The following is a 23,564-nucleotide window of genomic DNA, read 5'->3' as shown; positions in this document are numbered from 1 at the left end:
CCAAGAAGAACAGCTGAGATCTTCCTGAAGTCTGACGCCCATACAGATTCCAAGCTCTAGCACCTGCTTCAGAAAGTCAGGCTTGGCATAATCCTTCCAGAGCAAGCACAGGGTGGGAGGTACCCATTTGAAAAATGCTGTTAAGAGCAAAAGTTCAGACATCAGGCAAGAGGAGAAGAAGGGTACAAAGCAGGATTCCACTAGGGGATCAGAATAGCTCACCCCAACACGGGCCACTCTGGCATGAGGATGATTTTGAGTGGAGCGCATTCAGGAAGCAGCAGATGGCTAGGAGCAGGCGTTGACCCTTAGTCACCAAGGACAGCTGCTGTCTCTCACCAGCCCAGTGACGGCACTAAGACAAGTCTACTTAACAAATCTTACTAAAATAACCTCTCATCTTCCATCAGCTTCTCCTCGTATTTGTCTTCTCACAAGTCCTTTGCTTTGATCCGTTGGTTGTGCGGACTTATTTGTCATTGTTGAGCTACAAGTGCTAACCACCCCTTTGAGTTATTCATCCCCAAGTTCCTCCTACTTACATGCATAAATCTTAAGAAATTCTGCTTTTTGCTTACTATTCTCCCTTCTGCCAACTGCCAGGTTTCTAGCCAGAGAACCTAGGAGGAGTGAGGGAATATATTTACTTCCAAATCGTCCCCAAAAGAGTCAACATCAAAAGCTCTATTCTATCAAAAATGTATCCCCATCCCATAGCTGGGCTTGGCTGTTTGTGCTTAAGGTATCTGAGTACGGTGATAAAATGTCCTAAGTGTCAGACAACTTGGGTGTTAAAATGATCCAGTGATGTGTCATGCTGTGGTGACAGGCACAAAGCAAGAATGCAGACAATCTTCCACTCACCATCAGCACAACTAAAGAAAGGTGAAAGCATACAAGCACATGGGAAGGAGGCCTGGCCGTCCCCGAGGCCGACGTGGTCTCTCCCCCTTGACACTTCACGGGTGACCACTGAAGTTAGATCTCAGACCCCTCCCCAGACTTGGCGAACTAGGATTTGGGTGAGTGAGCTTGAGGAATCCGGCATAGAAGAGCTGCAGCACATTCTGACCTGCTCTCAGGTCTGAGAGGCCCTACGCTAACTCCAGAATTTTGGCTCTTTTCCTGGATCTGACCAAAAGATCTTGCGAAACAGTAAGCCCAGACTTTGGGTGTCTCATCAGCTATGAAATCAGCTTGGAACAGCGACTGCCCACCTTCCATACTGTGAGCAGGTTTACCTTAGTAACTTCTATCTCCTGCCTTTCTCTTTCTTGATTTGCACCTGTTTGGCTGGACACTCAATAAAAAGCAACTTCTTGGGAAGACACATGTCTTGAGTATCCAGAAATGTTCATCCTTTTCCCCCCTTTTTTGTGAAATATTCACAGAGGGGAATTTGTGGAAACTCCAAGACAGGGTCTTCAGACTTCAATGTATGTAGGGAACAACTGAGGGGCTTGCTTAAAATGCAGATTCCTGGGCCCCATTCCTAGAGACATTTGTAGGGCGAGTCCTTGGACTGCATACACGAGGCCAGTTCTCCTGAAACCTGAGGATCGGTTGTTGTAAGGGACCAGGCTTGAAAGGACCACACATTACCATCACCACGTGATGTATCATGTGGAAATGTTGGGGACTACACAGGGTCTCCATCCTCCCCGAATGAGCCCGTAGCTCTTTCTGGCTTGCATTTGGTGATATCCATCACGCAAGTTAATGCCAACCACGAATTAATGCCTTCTAAGCAATCTGTGTAGGCGGCTGCCTGGGTAATCCATCTTAATTCACAAACACTGCTGAGTGCCCACACCAGGGTAATAATGCACCCAACCGTGCATATAAATCTCTCACATGGAAATTAAGGCAGGTGGATGTAATACTCCAGTGGGCACTACTCAATTTCCCAGGGGTGGTTTAGGTTAACAGGACTGAAGCTGAAAAATCAATTAGGCAATCAAGACAACACCTCAGCTGCTATGTTCACATTCTTGATTTCCAAGTTGGTGAAGGAATCCGGGATAGGGGCATGTGTGCTGAGGACTTCTGGACCCTCAGGAGGGCTGAACTCACTTTGAGAAGGAAGGTAGTAGAATGGAAAGAATGCCCATCCCTACATTCACTCCTGGCTCAAAGACTACAAGGACCCACATGTAACAAAGGTCATCCTTTTTCTGGGAAAATGTACTTTCTTTCCTGCCACATGGTTCCTCTACCCTACTTGCTCCTACTGGTTGCAGTGGTCCAATCCTGCTCTCATCACCCACAGTGATTGGTCACTAGAACAGTTGTGTGACCCAAGCAGAACCAGTCGAGTTTCCCTGTGGTATTTTATACTGGACATTTGCCTGCCAAGATACAAGGACTTTGTAAGCTTGGAGCTGCCACTGGGCACGTTGGATGCCATGTGCAAAGAATTAACCTAAGAGAGCAACACAGAGGAAGTAGAACCAGGAGCCAAGACCTGTCCTCGAATTTCCGCATTATATAAGCCAAAGCATTCATTTTCAACCCATGCTTGTTTTAATTTGGTCTGTATTTCTAGAAACCAGTGAATTCCTAACTAAAGCAAACACATGGTCCTGACTTCTGAACATGCTTGGTCAAGGCCAAGGTGAGCATTTGCAGGGTTTGCTGCCCAGTCTCAAACCAGCTATGAAGTTACCAAGCTGGGCACAAGCTATGTGGTTACTGGGGTAGCACAAATGGACTTGTGCATAGTTTACTACTTTCCAGAGAGCACACTCATGTAGTAGGTTGTGTGATCTGCACGTGTTTGGCAAACACACCCTGTACCACCACTGGAGGCAGGTCACATCTCATTAGCAGGAGACATGGAAACAGAAGACTGAGCACACAGATCCCAGAACACGTGAGGGAATCCGGGCACCCAGCACCCAGCAGCTACAAGCTGCAGGCATCACCCTGTGCAAGCACACGGGTGCCCCCGGCCTCCCAGCTCAGTCCAGAGCACCTGCCACCTGCTGCCCTATCCTGGCTGCCAAAGCACTGAGTGAAAAGGTCTGAGGGCACAGCTGGCTGCACACTGATGCCCACTGGGCAGCCCTGGGCTCCAGGTCCTGAGGCACAGCTTTCATGGTCTCCAGACTCACAAGCTAAAACCTGCAGCAGAAATACACATGCACGTGTCTCACACATGCCACACTTGCCAAGCAGATCCTTACATAACCACAACAGTCTTTTGGGCAACTTGCTTCTTGTTCCCTACCTGCTTGCAGCAATAACACTGCCTCCAGGCAGCCTTCCGGAAGCTCCATTGTAGATGACCACGCCTCAGATACGGTTGTGCCACCAGCTAACACTCACTTTCCATGTCCTTGCTCATGCCCTCCATGACCATACTCAGCTGTCGAACGATGTCTCTCCCAGCAGACTGGCAGTGCCCAACAGCAAGGCTGTCATTTAGTGATCTTGGCAACAATTTCACCCTCTTTAGTGCTTTTATTTGACCGGGATGATACTCTGCTGTCTCTGCCCTCAGACCAGAGAGGGTCTACCCAATAAGTAGTTGGACTTGACTGGACTATAAGATGTTGGACTCTATGCTTGGCATATACTTGCAAAGAGGGAATTTCAACTGAACTTGAACTATGGTTATGCAACAAGGTGGAGGAACCCACCAAGGGGGGAGGGTGGGGGGAGAATCCCAGATTCTATGTAATTACAACACAACGTAATTAATGAATAAATTTAATAAAAAAAAATAATTTCACCCTCTTCTCCAAGATCCTAGCCAAATGCTCACCTGCAGTGAATACATAAAAAACACTGTGCAGGCTACAGGTCACACAGCTCCTGACAGGGAGAGGAGGAGGAGTTCTCGCAGTGGGTACATGGTGGGAAGGAAACAAGTGTGCTCCCTTCCACGCAGCAGTACTTCAGGGTCGTGTGCAGGCCCAAAGTCCACTGCTTCCCCCTGGCATCCATCCCTAAGGTGAGTACAGACTTCTACATAATTACATGAACTCAGATCATTCCAAGGGCTTCTGTGAAATTGGATTTAAAGTGAGGAGCAGCTTGAAGAAAATCATCCACCATAAATATCCCAGAAAAATTGCCCTAAAATAACACATTCCAGCCCAGTCCAGGAGAGAGCTGCAGTATGGTGAAACCATGAGGGCTTTACTGAACTGCTCTGAGTCCCCAGTTCTTCCAGGCTCCTGCAGCACCTGGGAGCATGCTCGGATTCAGGGGGGCAGGCCTGGGCCCAAGATCCTGCATTTTAACAAGCACACAGTGTTGTCATGCAGGTGGCAGGAAGCAGTGGGAGGATGCCATTGGTCCTCCCTGGGAGGGATCCCCATTCTGGCAGGTGCAGCTCTCAATTGCAGGCACTGCTGGGCTCTGGGTTCCTCCAGGAGAAGCAGGTGAGCAATGGGGAGGGGGACTGAGATCCTGTGGAAAGTGCTTGAACAAGTTTCCAAGCTGAAATATACATGTGAGATGCTTTCCTCCTCCTCCCCCTCCTCTTCCTCCTCATTCAAGAGCGAGGAAGGTGGGACACTGAGCATAAACAGGACTCCCTCCAGGTCACGGTGATGGCAAAGTGCAGGTGACACTGCCCAGGTCTCTTGTGGCTATGAGGTGCTTTTGAAGAATTGGCTGACATCCACAGCCAGTGAAGTTACATAGAGTAGACCATGCTGGCTGGGGTATCAGGACATCACCAACTCCATGCAAAGGCCTCAGGTGGCCTGAGAAACCCTGCCATGAGGCAGCAGTATCCAGTGCTGGCCCAGCTTTTGGCCTACCACATGGATTTTGGACTTGCCAATGTTCACAATCATGAACGTTAGTTCTCTGAATCAAATCTTTTTTTTATATCCACTCAGAGACAAAAAATACATACTGTTACTACTGCTGCCATCACTACCACACACACACACACACACACACACACACACACACACACACCCTCCTGGTTCTGTTCCCTGCAGAACCTAATTGGCCAGAGGGCTGTATCCTTATGCAAACTAAATGCACACTGATGAAGGCTCCAGAGTCCAGAAACAGAACATTAAAATGTAGACTTATCTCCAGATGAAATGCCCTCTGAAAGAACCAGGCAGCCCTTGCCTGACTCAAAGACAGGACGGAGGTAGCACCTTGTTTTGCCTTGTTTTGCCTCTCTGCTGTATTCCTTAGTATGTATTCCTTCTCAGCCCTGCTGTGCCACCTGTCAACTTGGCTGTCCCCAAAGCCTGGGGCCTGGAAAGACTTCCCAACCCACAGGCCGCAGGGATTGCCTCCATCTACAATAGGGATGATTGCATCTCTCCACAGACCACACACTCAACTTCCATGCCCAACACCATGGAGCATGGATGCAAGGTAGACCTGAACTAGCCATTTTGTAGTCAAGGTTTCTTCTATGCTTAGAGTAAGCCTGGAGGTCCAACTCAATGCCAATTTGCAACTCAGATGACACCCAAATGTGACCCAGGAGCCAGAAGCAAGCAGACCTCAATGAGGACCTTTGCTTGCTCAAGGTGGACCCTGGATGACTCCCTGGGGTGCTTCCAGATTGAAGTCTCCACCCACTGCCCCACAAGAATCGATCACCATGGAAGTGACAAAAGTCATTTCTTTCCAAATCCAGGCAAGCTACTCACTTTGAGTTTCAAGAGAAATTGTGAACCATCACCACCAGAGAACAAGATCAGGCAGGTACCTGGAATCCAGGGGCCTAGGTTCAGATGGAAGACACAGATGCCAACAACCGAGCAGCAGCATGCCTGTCCCTTGGTTCAGGCTGCTACAACAGAACACCAAGGATCAGACCATCCAACCAAGGTCAGGTGAAGGCCCACTCTAGATGCTGCTTTCTTAGTGTATCTCTGTGTGGTAGAAGGAGCAGAATAGCCCCCCAGAGACTGGTGCTGAGGGCATCAAAACCACTCACATCCTTGTGAACTCCTCCCCTCCTGAAAGCCCCACCTCTTCACGCCATCACTGTGTAGGGTTAAGGCTTAACAGATGCACTTAGAGGGAAACCTTCAGATGGCAGCACTGACCAGTGTTGGAGGCTGTAGCAGAGAATGTTGTGTCATCAGAGAGTAACTAGGGCCTTGGGAAGCTTCAGGAACATCCTCTGGGAAGAGGCAAATGTAAGGAGCGAGCCACACAGAGGACCCCACATGAGAGGGGTCCAGGAAGGGAAAAGACAGGCTTCAGGACAGGCAGGCTGAGGCCAGCCCACAGCAAGCCTCGTAAGCCAGGGTTGGTTTGGCTTATTTTAGAAATGGCAGCACCAGGAGAGGAGACCATTTGACAAAATGCCTCAAGTCACCCCAACAACACAGAGCGATTTCCCCTCATTCCTAACATACCTTCAAGAGGCATTGTGTCTCTCAGCAACTTTGCAGACAAGAGTGGCCACACTTCAGTCCATACATCACAAAGTCCTGGTCCAGGAGAGTGGGGAGAAAGAAGTCATCGGGTGGAAGATAGGAGTGAGAGTTTCAGGGTAAGCTTTCTAGGAGGAGGCAGGTGGGAGGTATGGGAAGAGGCCAATTCACTTGCTAGGTACTTTTATTCTTCTTAGTTCTCCTTCTGCCTGGAACTTGGATGTGACAGCTGTCACCTCAACAGCAAGTCTGTGGCCAAGAGGTTAACTTCAAATGAAAAGCCCTCCACAAAAATTGATAGAACAGAAATTATGTCAGAGCCTGGGTCCCTGGTCGCTCTTGGTATCTCCATTCTATAGGTGAACTTCTCACCTGTGGATTTCTCCTTAGGTGAGAAAAATCCATCCCTATGCTGATTAACACACAGTGTTTTCAGTCTACATTATTCATGAAGTTAACACCTTATACTTCCTACACTTCTTCACAAGCTTGACTGTATCGCCCCCTCTCAAGCTGTTGCCTGGGTCTTAGGTCCACTCTTGCCCACGCTGCTCAGGGATTGTCAAGTGTCACTCCCCACCTCTTCATCCCCCTGACATCTGTGGTCAGAGCCCTGGAGGAACTGGTTTGACACCATGGTCAGTACTCTCACAGAGCAGTTGAAGTCTCTGGTGCCTGGTGGCACCCAGGCTCAGCTGAGAGGAATGTGGTGGCCTCTCCGGAGTCAAGGCTGCCATCTTTATCTGACATGCCTGCTGTACATGCCTTGCCTGTGTCACGCTTGATTCCAAAACCACAGGGATGACAGAATGGGAGGCAAAAGTCACCAGAAAGAAAAATACAGAATGGATTTTTTTAAGTTAACTATACTATTTTATACTCTCAGGGGAATTAATTAAAATGTAACTGTTCCTATCTGGTAAGTGTCCAGACAGGCTCAAGCCAGCATGTTGCTATTAGAACATCAGACACGTTGTGCAACCACAGCAGGAGACAAGCAGGAGGTGGGGTTCTGCTTTGGAGAAGACTTTTAGCAATGATTAGATTTTCTGGAGTGAATGTCATTAGACTTTGATTTGCGATGCATTTATTAGTTTTGGTAGCAGAAAGTGGGAGGGAGCTTGCAATACAGAGTTAAGAAGTCAGGCAGCTGTTGTTCAATTTCCAAACTCCCCAGGAGACTAAGGGGGAGAGGAGTATCTTTCAGATGAACCTCAGAAGTGGGGCAGTACAGAATCTGCTGTTGGGAGGGCCTCTGCTTGCTATGTAACGCTGGTGGACTTCCTTGAGGGTCAGTGCCAGGAAGCCAGTGTAATTTCTTCCACAATGGCAAAATGGGCTCTGGTGGGTTGGGTCCATTTGCAATTTCTGATTTCCCCAGCTCCCCGCAGCCCTAAGCATCAGGCAAACATTGAAAATTCAGCAGCCAGCCAAGAGGACAGAACACTTGAAATTGCAAACACAAGTAAACACACATCCTCAGGTGCCAGCGAGGAGGTTTCTCCAAACATCTGGTGAGAAGAGTACAGTGCCAAGTGGAAAAGCTCATTAGTGGGAACCTGTAGGAAACTAGCTGTTGGGGGGTTGCAATTGTCCTACAGAAACACCAAGGCCAGGAAAGCCTTCACACAGGCAAGGGCTCCCGGGCCCCCACCCCAGCACTCATGTATTGAGTCCTCAGCCTCTCCAGGAGTTGTACTTGGGTGTTTGGAGATAAAACCCCTGAACTAACATGAGGGCACAGCAGAGGGCATGGTCAGCCCCCCAGGAAATGCTCTTTCACAGACCTCAACCATGCTGCCACCTTGACCTCAACTTTTCAGCCTCCAAACCTGTCAGCAGGTCCGTCTCAGTTGCTGAATCCACTGTTTGTGGAATTTGGGGAAGGCAGCCTGAGCTGACTAACACAGCATGATAGCATGTCTTCTGCATTTACTGTATGCAAATTAAGGGCAATTGTTGGAACAGTGCGTGGCTTGGAGCTGACATGAAGTAGGATAGACCACTTCACTGTGTGCCTACAGCGGTGGCACATAACCTTCCCAAAGCCCACTGTCCAGAAGTATTTTGAAATATTTGAATATACCTAATGAGATATCTTGGGAAGGGAACCCACATGAAAGTCACCGATGCTTCATTTACATCTTAGACATGGGACCTGGCGGCCACTCAAGAATAGTTGGGCTGATATTGCCAGGCCTTGAGGGAGTTCAGGGGAGCTTCCTCGTCTTCCCCAGTTGGGAATATACTGAGAAATAAACCAAAGGGACCTGGGGGGGGGTTCCCTCACCCCCACTTTCTCACTGGAAGCCTGGAAGCGAAGGACATGGCTTTCCTGTGCAGCTACAAAGAGGCTCCCAGTGCTAGAAATGACCTTGACCCTGCAGGCATGAGCTAAACTAAGGGACTATGAACCTTTCCCAATGGGTGGCACCCAGGATGGGGCCAGGCAGACAGAACACATGCTCCTGGCAACTCACCAGCCAGAGGAGCCCCTCCTCCTCCTGCCTGGGCACAAAAGGGTGGTCTGGAGAGGGCACAGCCTGACCCCAGGTTGCCTGGGGTCAACACCTAAAATTAGCAGACCCTCCAGAGTGGCAACAAACACACGTATGTAAAATGCTACCTGGTTATTAGATTACTTTCTGTAAGAACTTTCTGTTTTGGCTAGTATTAACACCAAATTTAAAATTATTCATCATACCAAAGGATTCAAACCTCCAGGCAGAAACAAAACTCCTGATGTCAACTCTGTTTCCACTGGAAAGAAAAATGATGGTACCGTGTACTTCCTAAACATCACGCAAGAAAAATCTGCCAGAGAGAAAGGCCAGAGAGAAGCTCTGCCTCTCTGTACCAGAAACCATCCTGCGGGGAAGGAAACCCCAACCACAGTTTCTGAAGAGAGAATGTGTGCGATTGCACTGTTTGCTCAGCTCCTTCCACGCGGCGGGAGCCTGCCTGCACAATGCTACCCAGACTTGACCATTTCCAAAGAAATAAATAGAACACAATGTAAGTCGGAGCCAAAAGAAGTCATTGAAAGTTTAGATTCAAGTCAGGGAAGTGCAAACTGTCGAGAGCCCCATGTGAAATGGCACCGGTCAGGGCTCCACGGAAAACTAGAACCAGAAGGAGAGACAGAGATTCGCACACAAACATCTGTAACTCAAGAGGTTTCTGTTAAGGAACTGGCCTCACGCTGGTGGGAAGGGTACTTGGAAACCCCTGGCAGGGTCGATGCTGCTGTCTTCAGGCAGAACCTCCTCTTCTGTAGAGATCTTGCCTTTCCTCTGGCAGCCTTCCACTGATCAGACAAGCTCCTGGCCTGTTCCCTTCTCTCCCTGCCTGCCCTCAGCAGACACCATCAAGCTAACCACCTCTATTCCAGTTAAGCAAATGCAGGTGCTAATAACATCATGCCAGATGGCCCCAGCCACAGCCAGGGTCCTGATGACTCAGCTGGCCGAGCAGTGACTGGAAGCTCAGCCTTGCAGGCACAAGCAGACCGCTCATCCACATCGCAGCCCAGCCTAGGGAGTTACTGGCCAAAATCATAAGCATATAGCATCATTAACCAAAGCCTTCACTTCATCCCTTTTGTCCATGTACGTGTAACTTTACATATCTTTTTAAATTCATGCGTACTCACACACATCCAGTCTGACACAACCTCCCTTTCAGGGTGTCCCAGGGGTGCTCCAATGAACGCTGCAAAACCATGTTCTTGCCCATTTCCCACTCCCCAGATTGGCTGTGCTTTAGTGAACATTTTAAATTGCTTTTCCTCCAGATGATGCTTTGGGTTCATTATCACTCCTGCCATAATGATGATATTTAACTTATATGTTCATTTCAGGTCATTATGTTGTTATTGTTTAGAGCCTGGAAACTAATTTGCTCTCTGCCTGTCTCTCAGACGTAAGTAGCTTGGCCACATTAGAATGAAAAAGAAAAACATATATACTGGTTTATACCCAAGCCATAATTATTGTGCAACAGGATATTTCTCATCTAATAACTCCTCTGCCATAATAACTTCTGGAAAAAAAATGTGATTGATGTGATTTTAATTCATTTGAAAAAGAGATAAACAGAGAAACATCTTCCATCCATTGGCTCACTCCTCAAATGTTGTCCATAGCTAAGACTTGGCCAGTCCAAAACATGGGTGAGCGGAACTAAAGTAGTTGGCCCATCACCTGCTGGCTCCCAGGGTGCACATCAGCAGGAAGCCAGACCTGAAGCAGAGCTAGGACTCAAACCCAGGCAGTTTTATACAGGATGTGTGCATTCCACCGTGCCAAATATCAGGACCAATTACGGCTTAAAAAAAAAAAGACCAGACAAGAACATCTGTTTCTGTGGGCCTACAGTAGACATAGGTAGAGTCACACTGCTCTGCCAACAGAAAGACACGATGCGGCTTTGTAAAGTCAAAAAGCTCAGTGGTATTCTTTGTTTATCTGATGATCACCTATTTTTTACAGATTTTTCATGGTGATCACTTTGTTAGTTAAGACTCCGGACCAGCTATAATTCCGAGTGATTGGATTCACTTTCTACTGACACCTGCCAGGCCTCCACCTTCGGAAGACTCAGTGCAACAAGAGAGTACCAACTCACAAATGCCTACAATACAGAATATCTGGCTCTAATCACATCCTGTGCTCTCATGAAATCAAGAAACATTGCCGGCCCCATCTCCCTGCAGAAGCCAACGAGCCTTCCCCTTGAACCTCCCACTAGATGACGCATAACACCCACATAGGGCTTAGCTTATACACAACGCATGAAAACCAACCCGGGAAAAAAGTTCTTGGTTTTTCCAACACCCAATTTTCTCTCCCACTGGTATTTATGTAGTTCCTTTTCACCAATGCAAAAAGTTTCTCTTTGGTACCTATGATTTGCACCAAAGGAAATCAAGCACGAGTGCCCATTGCTCACTTCAGCTCAAGAATGGACTTAGAGGGGCTGGTGCATGTAGTGCTTTAACATCCTACCTGGCGGGCCCGGTGCCGTGGCATAGCAGCTAAAGTCCTCGCCCTGAACGCACCGGGATCCCATATGGGCACCGGTTCTAATCCCGGCAGCTCCACTTCCCATCCAGCTCCCTGCTTGTAGCCTGGGAAAGCAGTTGAGGACGGCTCAAAGCCTTGGGACCCTGCACCCTTGTGGGAGACCTGGAGGAGGTTCCAGGTTCCTGGCTTCGGATCGGCGCAGCACAGGCCCATTGCGGCTCACTTGGGGAGTGAATCATCGGATGGAAGATCTTCCTCTCTGTCTCTCCTCCTCTATATATATCCGCCTTTCCAATAAAAATAATAAATCTTTAAAAAAAAAATCCTACCTGGCATGCTGGCATCCGGTATAGGAAGCTGATTGGAGCTCATACGGTTCTACCTTCAACCCAGCTCCTCGCTAATGCTCCTGGACAAGCAGGAGAAGATGACCCAACTGCTTGTGTCCTGCATTCACATGGGAAACCAGTACAGACTTCCTGGTTCCTGGCTACTGCTTGACCCAGTCCCAACCAGCATAGCCATTTGGGGAGTGAACTAGTTGGGTGGAAGGTCTCTCTCTCTCTCTTTCTCTCTCTCTCTCTCTGCAACTCTGCCTCACAGATAAAACCAATGTTTTTGGAAAAAAATTAAAAACAAATCATGTGGCATTCTTTTTCTGTAGTAAGGGACTTTTTCTAATAGTTGGGAGTTGTTCTTGCTTTCAGTGATTTGGATTTTTGTTGTATTTAATGATTTGTCACTGATCTGGAAAATAAACAATGAAAACTATTTGTAACAATATAGTATTTCAATAAGCTTACCAATTTATACAGTGCTTATCTGTAGTTTTAGGAAGTTAAATAATTTTAATAATAATTAAAACAGTAATTTTAAAATAATTAAAATATAAATAATACTGACATAATAATGTTATAATAATATAAATAAAATAATAATTTAAAAATAATCAAATAATGTTGCAGGGGATTTGACATGAAACCCAGCAGCAACCTCGTTTCTTGTCTACATGAAAGAAGAATTTTCCGGTGGACAACTCTGCTTTGTAAAGCAGGATTTATTTTGGAAAAGGGTCAAAAAGGGCTTCTGCCCTAGTGACAGGAAGGGGCTCCAAGGCAGGAAAGATCTGAGAAAATCTAAGAGAGAAAGAGAGGAATCTGCCACAGTGGCAGGAGGGGATTCCAAGGAAGCAAAAGTCCTGAGCAGATGGTGAAATGCTGTGTCTTTTAGGCACCATCTCAGGGCAGTCACTCAAAGGACAAAAACAAAAACTCCTTCACAATTAGCAGCAATGTCTTGTTCCTCAACCAGAGCTAAAGGACATCAGAAGGATGGGACTGGTAACTTCCTCCTCCCATTTTGATAAAAGACAGAGAATTCAGGCACCATCTCTTTGACAGTGACCCAGAGATGAGATAATGCGGGACATGCCTCCCAGCTTTTGCTATGACAACAACTCTGAGAGATGGGATTGATATACTGAATCTGTCCTTTGGTTTTCCTTCAAGGGGAGAAAGTGCTCTTGGAAGGGTAAGAAATGGGGAGGAGCCTCCAATTGCAAACATAAATGGAAAATAAATACAGCATGAACAGATTTTGAGCAAGAACCTGACAATTCTTAGCTTTAGGGAACTGGAAAAAATTACAGCAACTTCTAGGATGCATCCAAGTCAGAAATGTAATTCTTAAACCTGCATCATGAAAACCTAAAATACTGGAGGCAGCAGTAGCTACAACAGCTGCTGTGGGAACTGACACGACCAGGCAGGCACCTTGTCCCATGTCGCCTGCTATGTTTCGTTAAGAGGCAGTGCTGCTTCTGAGGGCTTCCCCTCACTTTCAGGATTAGCTCCTACTACATCTTCAGAGAGGACTCCCACGCTGACAGTTTACATGCTTGATCACTTTGGGAAAGAGAAAAATGGCCACCACGCAAACTCATCTCAAGCGAAAAGGAGCCAGCAAAGACAAAACTCACAGGCCAGACTCTTCACTTTTCCTGGAACTAGCACAGATAGGAATTCTCTGCTCAGGAACAGTTCTCACTCTGTGCACCAGGGGACTGTGCACCATGTGCAACAGTGAACTCAAACCATGGGCTCACAGTCCCACCTGAGCCAGCGAAAGCAACTAATGGTGACAATAACAGGGGCACTCTACTGATAGGTTGTCTTCTCCACACTGCACCTGCCTCTAGATGTTAAAACCTCCAACCTCACTAATAATCATGGAAATGCCAATGAACACCAAAGGATAGCATTTTGCACCTGTCAAACCGGTGAAGATTTCTTAAATTCTATTACCCAGTGTTGACAAGGCTACAGGGTAGGAAATGGGCCAATATTCTGCTAGAGAAAGTGTAAATTGCTACAGCTTTTTGGAAGATAGTGTGTCACATGCATTATAATGCCTCAAATGTCACATACAAATGAGCTTGGGTTTTTGGTTTGTGTGCATCCAGCTGAGGGAACATAAAACCCCATGACTTGATCAATAAGGAAACTTATAATACAAATGGCTGTAAAGAGCACAGGGTCTATCAATTCAGAGCTCAGGGCCATTATCAAAGGGCTCTGTCTGCCCTGGCCAGCTTGCATCAGGGAAGACAGTTCCTGGAAGCCCATTTTCATGCTCTAACATCTGAAAGCAAGCAAGATAAATGCTGCCTCTTTGCATCTCTTTAAGACCTCACTTCTTAGAAAACTGCCTCCTCTACCACTTCATTGGTTTTCAGAATGAGCCTCACCAAGCCAGCAGCACCAGCAGCACCTGGGGACTCATGAGCAAGGCACATTCCTGGCCCGACCTGGACCTGCTCCGTCAGACACTCCAGCGAGGCTGCTACTGATGCTCAAGACTGACTCTAATTGACTCGGTGGCAAGGGGGCTGCGGTCACCACAGCTGGCTCTGCATTGCCCATCATCCACTTCCTCTGGGCTGCAGCTGGATCACCAGCCTAAGACTCTGCAGTTAAACTGTCAGTTTGGAGGACAGAAACCTCACTCAAAACATAAGAGGATTCACCAACTCATGTAGTAACAAGTGTAAAAGCAAGATACTAAGCAGTCAGTTGGCTCAAGATATTCACCACCTGTCACTCCAAACCATCAGGCATGGGGAGTGGCCAGCCATGAGCCACACAAGGCTCACAAAATCTGGCCTGTCAGGGCAACCTCCATTGGCATGCAAATGTCAATACATCTATAGCAAGGCCAATTTTGAATCTGATGATTTTGTACAGCCCTAGAATAATGTTATAAATACCCAAATGGCCCTTGGCAACATTTCTCTCAAGAAGATAATCAGCTGGAAGTATTTGAAAAAAAAAAAAACCTGCAGCAGCCCACAGCTGGTGCTATGGGATAGTGGGTAAAGCCACTGCCTATGACACCAGCATCCATGGGTACCAGGTCAAGTCCTCGCTGCTCCACTTTCCAATCTAGCTCCCTCTTAACGGTGTGAGGAAACCAACAAAAGATGGTCCAGTGTTTGCACCCACGTGGGAGATCAGATGAAACTCCTGCTTTGGTTTGACTCCGTGCCTGCCATTGCCTGCCATCTGGGGAATGAATCAGCAGATGGCTCACTCGCATTCTCTCTCTCACCATTCAAATAAATATTTTTGAAAAACGGCCTGCATCCTTGGCCAATCCACATTCCACCCACAAATTCTGGTATCAAAACTCTGCATTTAAGAAGTCTCTGGTTAATACTGGCACCAGAACTATCTTTACTTTTTAATCAAGTATGACTTACAATAAAAGTTACAGATCTTCAGTGTTCTAGTCAGTAATCTTTGAAAATTGTATACACACATGAAACCCATCAACTCATTAACGATGCAGAACACTCCAGAAAATTCTATCTTGCTTCTTATCATCAATCCCAGAAGTCAGGACTTCAGGGTGTCTATCATCACAAAGAATTATGCCCAGAACAATTGCTTTTTCCTTTTTTATTTTTAAAACCTGAACTCCTATATGTAAGGGAGAACATGTGTTATCTGTCTGAGATACCCACACCAGAACTATTGCTTTCCTCCACACTTTTAAAAAGTCAGTGATTTGAGAACTCTCAATTCTTTCTTTTTTTGGGTGGAAAAAAAGCCATCAGTAGTCTATTGAGAAGCTTGTTCCGATTTTTTCTGAGAAAATCAGCACAAGGGGTCCTTAAGCGAGACGGCTGCATATTGATTCTGAGGGGCTGCAGCTGCTCGGGGAGGTGGTGCAGCAGGGCTGGCTGGAGTCAGGGCTGCAGATCCCACGTGTGGTCAGGAACCTGTGTCAAGGGTGGTGAGGAGCTGCTTGCCGTCAGCCACTCCAGGACCGGGTGGGACTCATGGGATGCCTTGTGACATTTGGGCTCAAATGGAGGATCCCAACAGCTCTAGCCAGGGGAGCTTTTAGGAACGCATTTCCCCCCAGCTGGCCTTCTAAACCAATTTGTAAAAGAGGTATCCATGTTAGCCTCACAACGAGCATTGAGGTTAATATGGAAGACGTTTTAGACCTGCCAACTGCTGTCAGATTACCAGCACCCAGGCTGATCACATCAACTCCCCCTTTTGCCTATTTCTTTGTCTTTACTTACTTGATTTTTATTGTCTTCCATAGATTTATAAAAACACTTCTTTTAGTTTTGAATGCTTCTAAGATTTATACATGTGGAACTACACATACTCAGCAACTTCTCAGAGTTCAACATCATGTTTGTGAGATTCATTCCAGCTGATGCCTGTGGTTACTGTGCATTCATTTTCACAACTTTGCATCCTCAGACACTGGACTGTGTCCAGACTTTTGCTTTTCTGAACAAAGCTGGCATGAACACTCTTCGGTATATACACAAAAAGGAATTGTTGGATTTGGAGTTCATTCAACTTCAGATGCATCCAAGAATGCCAAGTTGTTTTCCAAAGTGCCCACAGCAATTTGCCCTGCAACCACAGAGGAGCTGGATATAGCCATTTTTTTAAAAAAAAAAAGAATTTACTTGAAAGAAAACAGAGTTATAAAAGGCAGAGAGAGAGACAGAGGGAGAGAGATCTTCCATCTGTTGATTCACCCCCCGCCCCAGGGCCCCACAGTCTGCGCTGGGCTGGGGCAAAGTCGGGAGTTTCTCCCGGGTCTCCCACATGGGCACAGGAACCCTAAGAGTTAGATTGACATCTGCTGTTTTACTAGGAACACTTACAGGAAGCTGGATCAGAAGTGAATCAGCCAAGACTCAAACTGGTACCCAGATGGGATGCCAACACCTCAGGCAGTGATTTTTATCAGCTATGTCACAGTGCCAGAACAAATATCATCAATTTAAACATATGCCACAGCTGTAAATATGGCTTTAATTTGACCTTGCTTGACAACTAATAAACTTAACCAGCCTTTTGCATGTTTAGGGTTCATCCAGTAAGATGTATTTGTCCTTTGCGTGACTGGCAAATGGAAAATAGTTTTTACTTGTTGAATGACATTCTATTTCATGCATTTATCACATTTACTGCTTCCTCTTACTATTCTGGCCAGTTAGCTTGTACTTCCATCTCTTCCTGATTGCAAATAATGCTGCGACAGACATGCTTGTACAAGCCTCTTTGTGGACTCGTTGGGTCTCTGAGGACATGCACAGTCAGCTTCCCAGCACTTGTTATCATCCAACGGGGCATTAGCTATGTACTGTCTCATCTGAGCCACAAATAATCCTGCAAGGTAGGGAATTAAAAAGAACTAACATTTTTTCTCGTACTTTACAATCTTGCAAGTATTTCATTTGCATTATCAGTTTCATTTTATGCCCAAATGTCATCATTCTTCCCCTGTGAGTCGAATTCAATAAAAAAGCAATTCTGCGAACCCAACCTGCTGTTTCACGCTTACTCATAAGCACAAGTGTCTTGTCTACTCCAAGTACCCAGAAAAATATTTCATACATTCTTTCACTCGTGACCTTGTCTTTATCCACACCCTGGAGAGGAAGATGCAGTCAGAGATTGTTCTCTATCCTTGGAGTTCTCAAGACAGAAGACTTGGCTCTGCCACCCTCACCGTGGCCTCCCCCCTCTTGCAGTTCATGGTTGCGGATGGGGGATGATCCTTAGACACAGAAGGAAAGTGAATGCAGGATGGCCAAAGCTGATGACAACTTATCCAGCACAGAGGTGAGGCAAACGACAGGTTAGCTAAGGATACAGCACTTTCAGCTTTTACTCTAAACAGGACCTTTGCCCTTTGCTACCTTCCCTTGCCAATATCTGGGCATGGGTTTGGAATAAAGAATGAAGCATAACCCCACCCCCTGCAGCCATTCCTATCAGTGGAAACGTGCCCATGATCTGTTTATCTTTCTAGAGCCTGGATCTTGTGCTGTTTATGCTGGCAATGTGTCATCCTAATGACTTCCCTTGAACAGGCATGAATTATGACTCCAATCCACAGCAAGCACATGGCAGCCCCTCCTAGTCCCAAGGGAGCCAAGTTGTTGTCCTGCATGCCAGCTTCAACAATCTTAGAGAATGTGAAATGGTATTTTCTACTCTCATCATCTCTGTCGGCATTCTTGACACTCTGTCATATCGACAAATATTTTGTGGATTTCAAATTCTTTCTCTTTAAAAACAAATGCTCGTAGTTTGTGTTTGCACATGTCTCCTGAATTACAGCTTCCAGATTCCAGTATTACTAACACATTTTAAGTGCTTGTGTAGGGTTTTATTCATCTAACAAACTGTTGTTTTTTATAACGAAGACAGCATAATTTCAGAAAAGCAAAGCCAACTGGTCAAGATCACAAGCATGGAGAGACAATCTCTACCATCACACATGGCAACTTTGCTGTTGTAGTTTAAATATAACACACAGAATTCTTGACTCTTTAATCTCCTTCATAATCTCTAAGGAATTTGGGTGTTCTTCTAATACCTATAATGTTTGATTTCACACCACAGCGTGGAGCATCAAGCCCACACTTCATGCATCTCAGCACCTCCCTGAATGGGGGAGAGAAAGGGGGACAACCAGCCCCCACTCTCTACAGGACACCCCAGCACAGGGTGGGGAGATCCCACCCATATCTAGCTACCTTCACAGACACTTTGATTCCTTTACCATGAGACAGAATCAACATCAATGGGTCTGAGTCTCTGTCTTGCCTCTTGCACTTCAGATTTACAGTTTCACAACATTTTCTGTCTTGGAAATCTCTCCAAATGGGAGGGGGAGGGCACAGGCTACATTTTCAGATTTCAAACTCGTGGTTGGGATTTGGTGTCCAGAGAGGCATTGCAAATAAAGTAATTTCCACTCAAATTTCACATGCCTACAAAATACCGGCCTCTAGAGGAATGTCACAGATCATTAAAGGTTGAGCATCTAAGAACAGACACCTTGGATACCATGCGATTGTCACAGATGCACACTAATAAATCTACTCTTCCAGGCTTCTATACGTTCATGGTTGTTGTTCCCACTACCTAGAGCAGCCAAGTCGGTGAGCGAGCCTCCTCACTAACCAAGTGCCTGAAAAACTCCCAACCAGGAAGTGGCATCTATGGGATCTACACCAAATCTACCAAGAAGTGATGGTCATTTCTTGCTTCCTGCTCCCAATCCAACATCCACATTCATGCTTCTACCCACTCAAGTGTCCATTCATCTGTCTAGCAATAATCACTGAAGGTCTCCTGTGTGTCAGGCACCACACTGGATCCTGAAATACATAAAGCAAGAGACAAGAATCCCTGCCAGGCAGAGGTTACCTTTCAATCTGGCAAAAGCCAACAACATTGCACATCAATACTGCCCACAGGCAGAGAGAAATGCCATGGAGCAAAGAGGGCAGGGGAAAGTGGAGGCAGATGTGGGGTGAGGAGGTGGAACCAGAAACAGCTGGGACTCTAACCCAGACACTCAGTTATGGGATGCAGGAAGCCAAGCATGATCTAAGCTGCTGTTGACAAGTGCCCTTTCCTGCTGTGAGATTTAGTTCCACTCTGATTCTGATTCTCACTGGCTCAGGTGTTCATGGCAAGATCATTGATGTGAACAAGCTCTAATCAGCCCCACCAACAAATTGCAAACCTCCACACTGCACAATAGACCTAAGAATCAAACCCTGATTGTAAAAGGCAAGCTCTTCTAAGTCACAAATTCTGTAACACATTCCAAGACCTACAAGGATTTGGCGCCAACCTGCCTGGCTCTCACAGGTATCTCCACAGATCAGCTGCTGTCCTGTGGGCTGGGCTGTACAGTGCAGCAGTTCCTTATCCCAGTATGCACCATGGTCTGTCCACATGGAACCAAAACCACAGTACTAAAGGTAGACGTGATGTCACCTTTGTGTAATACCAGGGAGTACTGATCCTGCCCATGCTGGCACTTGCTCATGGATCATGCTCATGGGTCATGCTCACGCATACTTTCTAGACTGAGCCTAGGAAGCCATGTGTCACCTCCCTCCCCAGCCCACCCTTTATGCTGTGCTTGGTTAAAGAGTATCTTTCCCACTATTTCAGACAACGTCTCAACATTTTCTCCCCATGGTATTTCTGGAAACCATAGCCAACTGATCAAACTTCCATGGCAGGCAGTGAGGAACTACTTTTTACCTTATTGTGGGTGGCGGGATTCTTGAAGTTGTGCAGTTCTGTATAGACTATAGCATTCAGCCCCCACCTCAGACACAGAGAGCAACTCTGTCCATTCCAGAACTCTAAAACAGTACCAAATTCTTAGCTTTGAGTCCCTTGACAAACACAAAGCCAGATCCAATGTGCACAACACCGATCCCCAAAAAAATTATGGATAGATCACCGTGAATTACCAAGAACATGACCCAGAAATTGGATGAGCTAACTGCAAGGTGCTATTGTAAACAAAAGACATTCAGAACATCAAACGCTGCTTTCCAGAAGCAATGCTCTGCTCCCAGGTTCCCACACATCCTAATGCTTGGTGACAAAATGGCTTTGAGGGGACATGCATCATTGCCAAGGCATTCCTCCTGCATTTATTTTCGTTACCTTGTTGAGACACTGAAGAGGAAAGGCTTCTGTACCTGACATAATGAGTTGGGCAGCCTTGGCAGCAACCGCAAGAAAACCCCCAAACTTTGCCTTTAGCAAACCCAAACCTTAAAACTCAAGGAACACCCATGAGAAAAAAATACCACAGGGCTGAGCAGCATGGCTCAGTTGGCCTCTAGCTCCTCAGGGCAGGAGCTGCGATCTCAGAACCCCAAGCACAAAAGCTGATGGGCAAAAAAATAAACCATGACCTAATCTCATTTATGGACATCTACATAAAAATGTTAACTACATGAAAACTAAATTTTGTTCTTTTTAAAAATTTTTATTTATTTGAAAGCAGAACTACAGAGAGAGAGGGAGGGAGAAGTGGAGAAAGAGGGAGAAGTAAGAGGTGGTGGGGTTCCATTTAATAAAGCCAGGAACTCCATCAGTGTTCCCCATGTGGGAGGCAAGTACTTGGACCTCTTCTGCCACTCTTCCAGGTGCATTTGCAGGGATCTGGATTGGAAGTAGCAGCTGGGGCTCAAAGCACCACTCCAATATGTAACATGGGCATAACAGGAGATAACCAAGCCAGCTGTGTCACAATATCAGGCTTGAATGATGCTCTATCTCATAAACATACACAGTCAAAACATCAAGACCAACTAAGACGCAATCCTAGGAGTACAAGGATGGCTCCATGTTACAATATCTAAAACTAGGACTGGGCACAATGGCCCAGTGGCTAAATCCTTGCTTTGCATATGTCAAGATCCCATATGGGTGGTGGATCATGTCCCGCCTGCTCCACTTCCCATCCAGCTCCCTGCTTGTGGCCTGAAAAAGCAGTAGAGGACAGCCCAAAGCCTTGGGACGCCAAACCAACATGGGAAACCCGGAAGAAGCTTCTAGCTCCTAGCTCCTGATTGGCTCAGCTCTGGCCGTTGGTGATGGAAGATTTGTTTCTCCTGTCTAAATATGACTTTCCAACAAAAATAAATACATCTTTTTTTAAAAGAACATCTAAAAATATAAGGATTTTTAAATGCTTATGATAAATAAAATAAAAATTTAATTGTTTTAGTCCAAATTTTTAGAAAAATCCATGCATAATTTTTTCATTGAACACACTTTCCATAACTCTTTTGAAAATCTCCCATATAATCTGTTATATGGATAGATTAAGGGAGAAAATGATAGGATTACTCCCTCCTATTACAGTGGATTGCACAGTGGCTCCCGAAAACCCTAACCAGTGAGCGTTACCCTATTTGGGGGAAAAGAAATGTCCTTTTGCTTATAATTAAGTTACTTGTTGTAAGAAAAGTGTTCTGGATTATTCACATGAGCCCAGAATCAAGGATAAGTGTCAGAAAGACAGAGCAGGCACAGCAGAGAAGAAAGTGCTGTGCTGACACACTGTGACTCAGTTGTTGCAGCCACAGGCTAGGAAATACCAAGAGGTTTGGGATGTGGCAAGATGGAGTCCCTCTGGGAGAAGCCAACCCTGTTACTGCATGGATCCCAGCTTCTGGCCCCTCAGACTGAGAGATAATACCTTTCTACTATTTTGAGCCACCCAGCTGGTGATCATTTGTTACAGCAACCAAGAGAAATTAATATATCAATGAATAAAGGAATATCATTCAAGAAATACAGTATTCATCTGTAGAAAATAACTTGTCATCAACTAGGAGTCATAGGGAAAAGTAATTGGCAGGAAGGGAGAAGACATACATAGCACACAGATCCCACAAAGGATGCAATGTTCAGAATGTAGAAAGAATTGCAAATCCATATGGAAAAGGTGGGAGAAAAGTTATTTTAAAAAAGGGGGTGGGGCCCAGCATGATAGCGTAGTGGTTAAAGTTCTCGCCTTGCACGCACTGGGATCCCATATGGTCACCGGTTCTAATCCCAGTGGCCCTGCATTCCATCCAGCTCCCTGCTTGTGGCCTGAGAAAGCAGTTGAGGATGGCCCAAAGCCTTGGAACCCTGCACCCATGTGGGAGACCCGGAAGAGCTCCTGGCTCCTGGCTTCAGATTGGCACAGCTCCAGCCATTGCGCTCACTTGGGAAGTGAATCATCAGATGGAAGATCTTCCTTGCCGTCTCTCCTCCTCTCTGTATATCTGCCTTTCTAATAAAACAAATAAATCTTTAAAAAAAAATAAAGGGTTTGTGATATGTGGACAGGAAATTCACAGGAAAGAAAACCCACTTATTACACTTGTCACCAGGAAACACAAGCCAAATTACTAATGAGATTCTATTTCACTCTTCAGCATGGCTGCAAGTTTAAGATGAAAATATCAACCTGGTGAACATGCCAAGACATGAGCTCAGCAGGTCTGATTGCTCCAGCCTGGTACATCTTCAGCCCACAGCCAGCTCCTGGAAACTGAGTTGCAAGACCACGCCCTGTGCCACCACTGCTAAGGGCACTTTGCACACTGGCAACCCTTCATCTCCCTGCACCAGCCCAGTGAGACAACTTGAGTACCATGTCTGTGTCTGACGTGAACAGCCACCTTCCTTCTGCAGGTCTAGGGTTTCAGGAACTACCACTGACCACACAGCCACGAGTTACTGTCTAGTGCTCACAATTGAAATGCTGGACTCAAGTGAGCTTTCCTGGCAGAAGGCTGCTCTCAGGGGATGCTCAAGCGAGTCGCTGGAGAAGCCAGTATGCCGTCCCCAACACAACTGCGATGGAGTTCTGGAAGCTGATCTCCTCACATTTGGCCCCAGCTATGTTCTTCCTTAATGCCACTGTTTCCACCCTTTTCCTGCAACACACCATATTCATGAGCACACTGCTTCCAAGTCCTACAAATTCTTGAGTTGACTGGTTGTCTTTGGACTAGCTAAAACAGTGAAAATGAAGATAAACAGGACTCACACAGAAGTGCCATGCCAATTATTTGAGCAACATAAAAAGGTTCAGAATATGTCTAGACACACATGCACTAAATACCAACAATTTCATATCCATGCTTCTGTTCTCAAAGAACTCTCATTGAATACCATCCACAAAAATGATCATGGCAGTTTCTAACTGGAAACAATTTTAAAATCTATTGAGAGGACAATGCAAAAGTACATTGTCATATATTTGTACAGAAAATGGCGAAGCATTTCAAATGAGAACAGCTACATCAATA

The 23,564-nt window shown here is 46.1% G+C and overlaps 1 protein-coding gene across 3 annotated transcripts in view; it reads right to left on the bottom strand.

Moving 5' to 3' along the window:
- Nucleotides 1-23,564, bottom strand: part of PLPP4 (phospholipid phosphatase 4) — a 543,342-nt gene that overhangs the window by 320,565 nt on the left and 199,213 nt on the right. The window contains exon 1 of one of the 3 annotated variants that reach the window (XM_058671853.1): nucleotides 3,230-3,437. The exons of the other annotated variants lie outside the window; for them this stretch is intronic. The gene's annotated coding sequence lies outside the window, so the exon portion shown is untranslated. Of the gene's footprint in view, nucleotides 1-3,229; nucleotides 3,438-23,564 lie in introns of those variants that run through there. 3 annotated transcript variants of the gene reach the window in all.

The sequence above is a fragment of the Ochotona princeps genome, chromosome 13, assembly GCF_030435755.1.
Source record: "Ochotona princeps isolate mOchPri1 chromosome 13, mOchPri1.hap1, whole genome shotgun sequence".
Classification (NCBI taxonomy): Eukaryota; Metazoa; Chordata; class Mammalia; order Lagomorpha; family Ochotonidae; genus Ochotona; species Ochotona princeps.
Note: the sequence above shows the minus strand (reverse complement) of the source record. Positions and strands in the feature narration are given on the sequence as shown.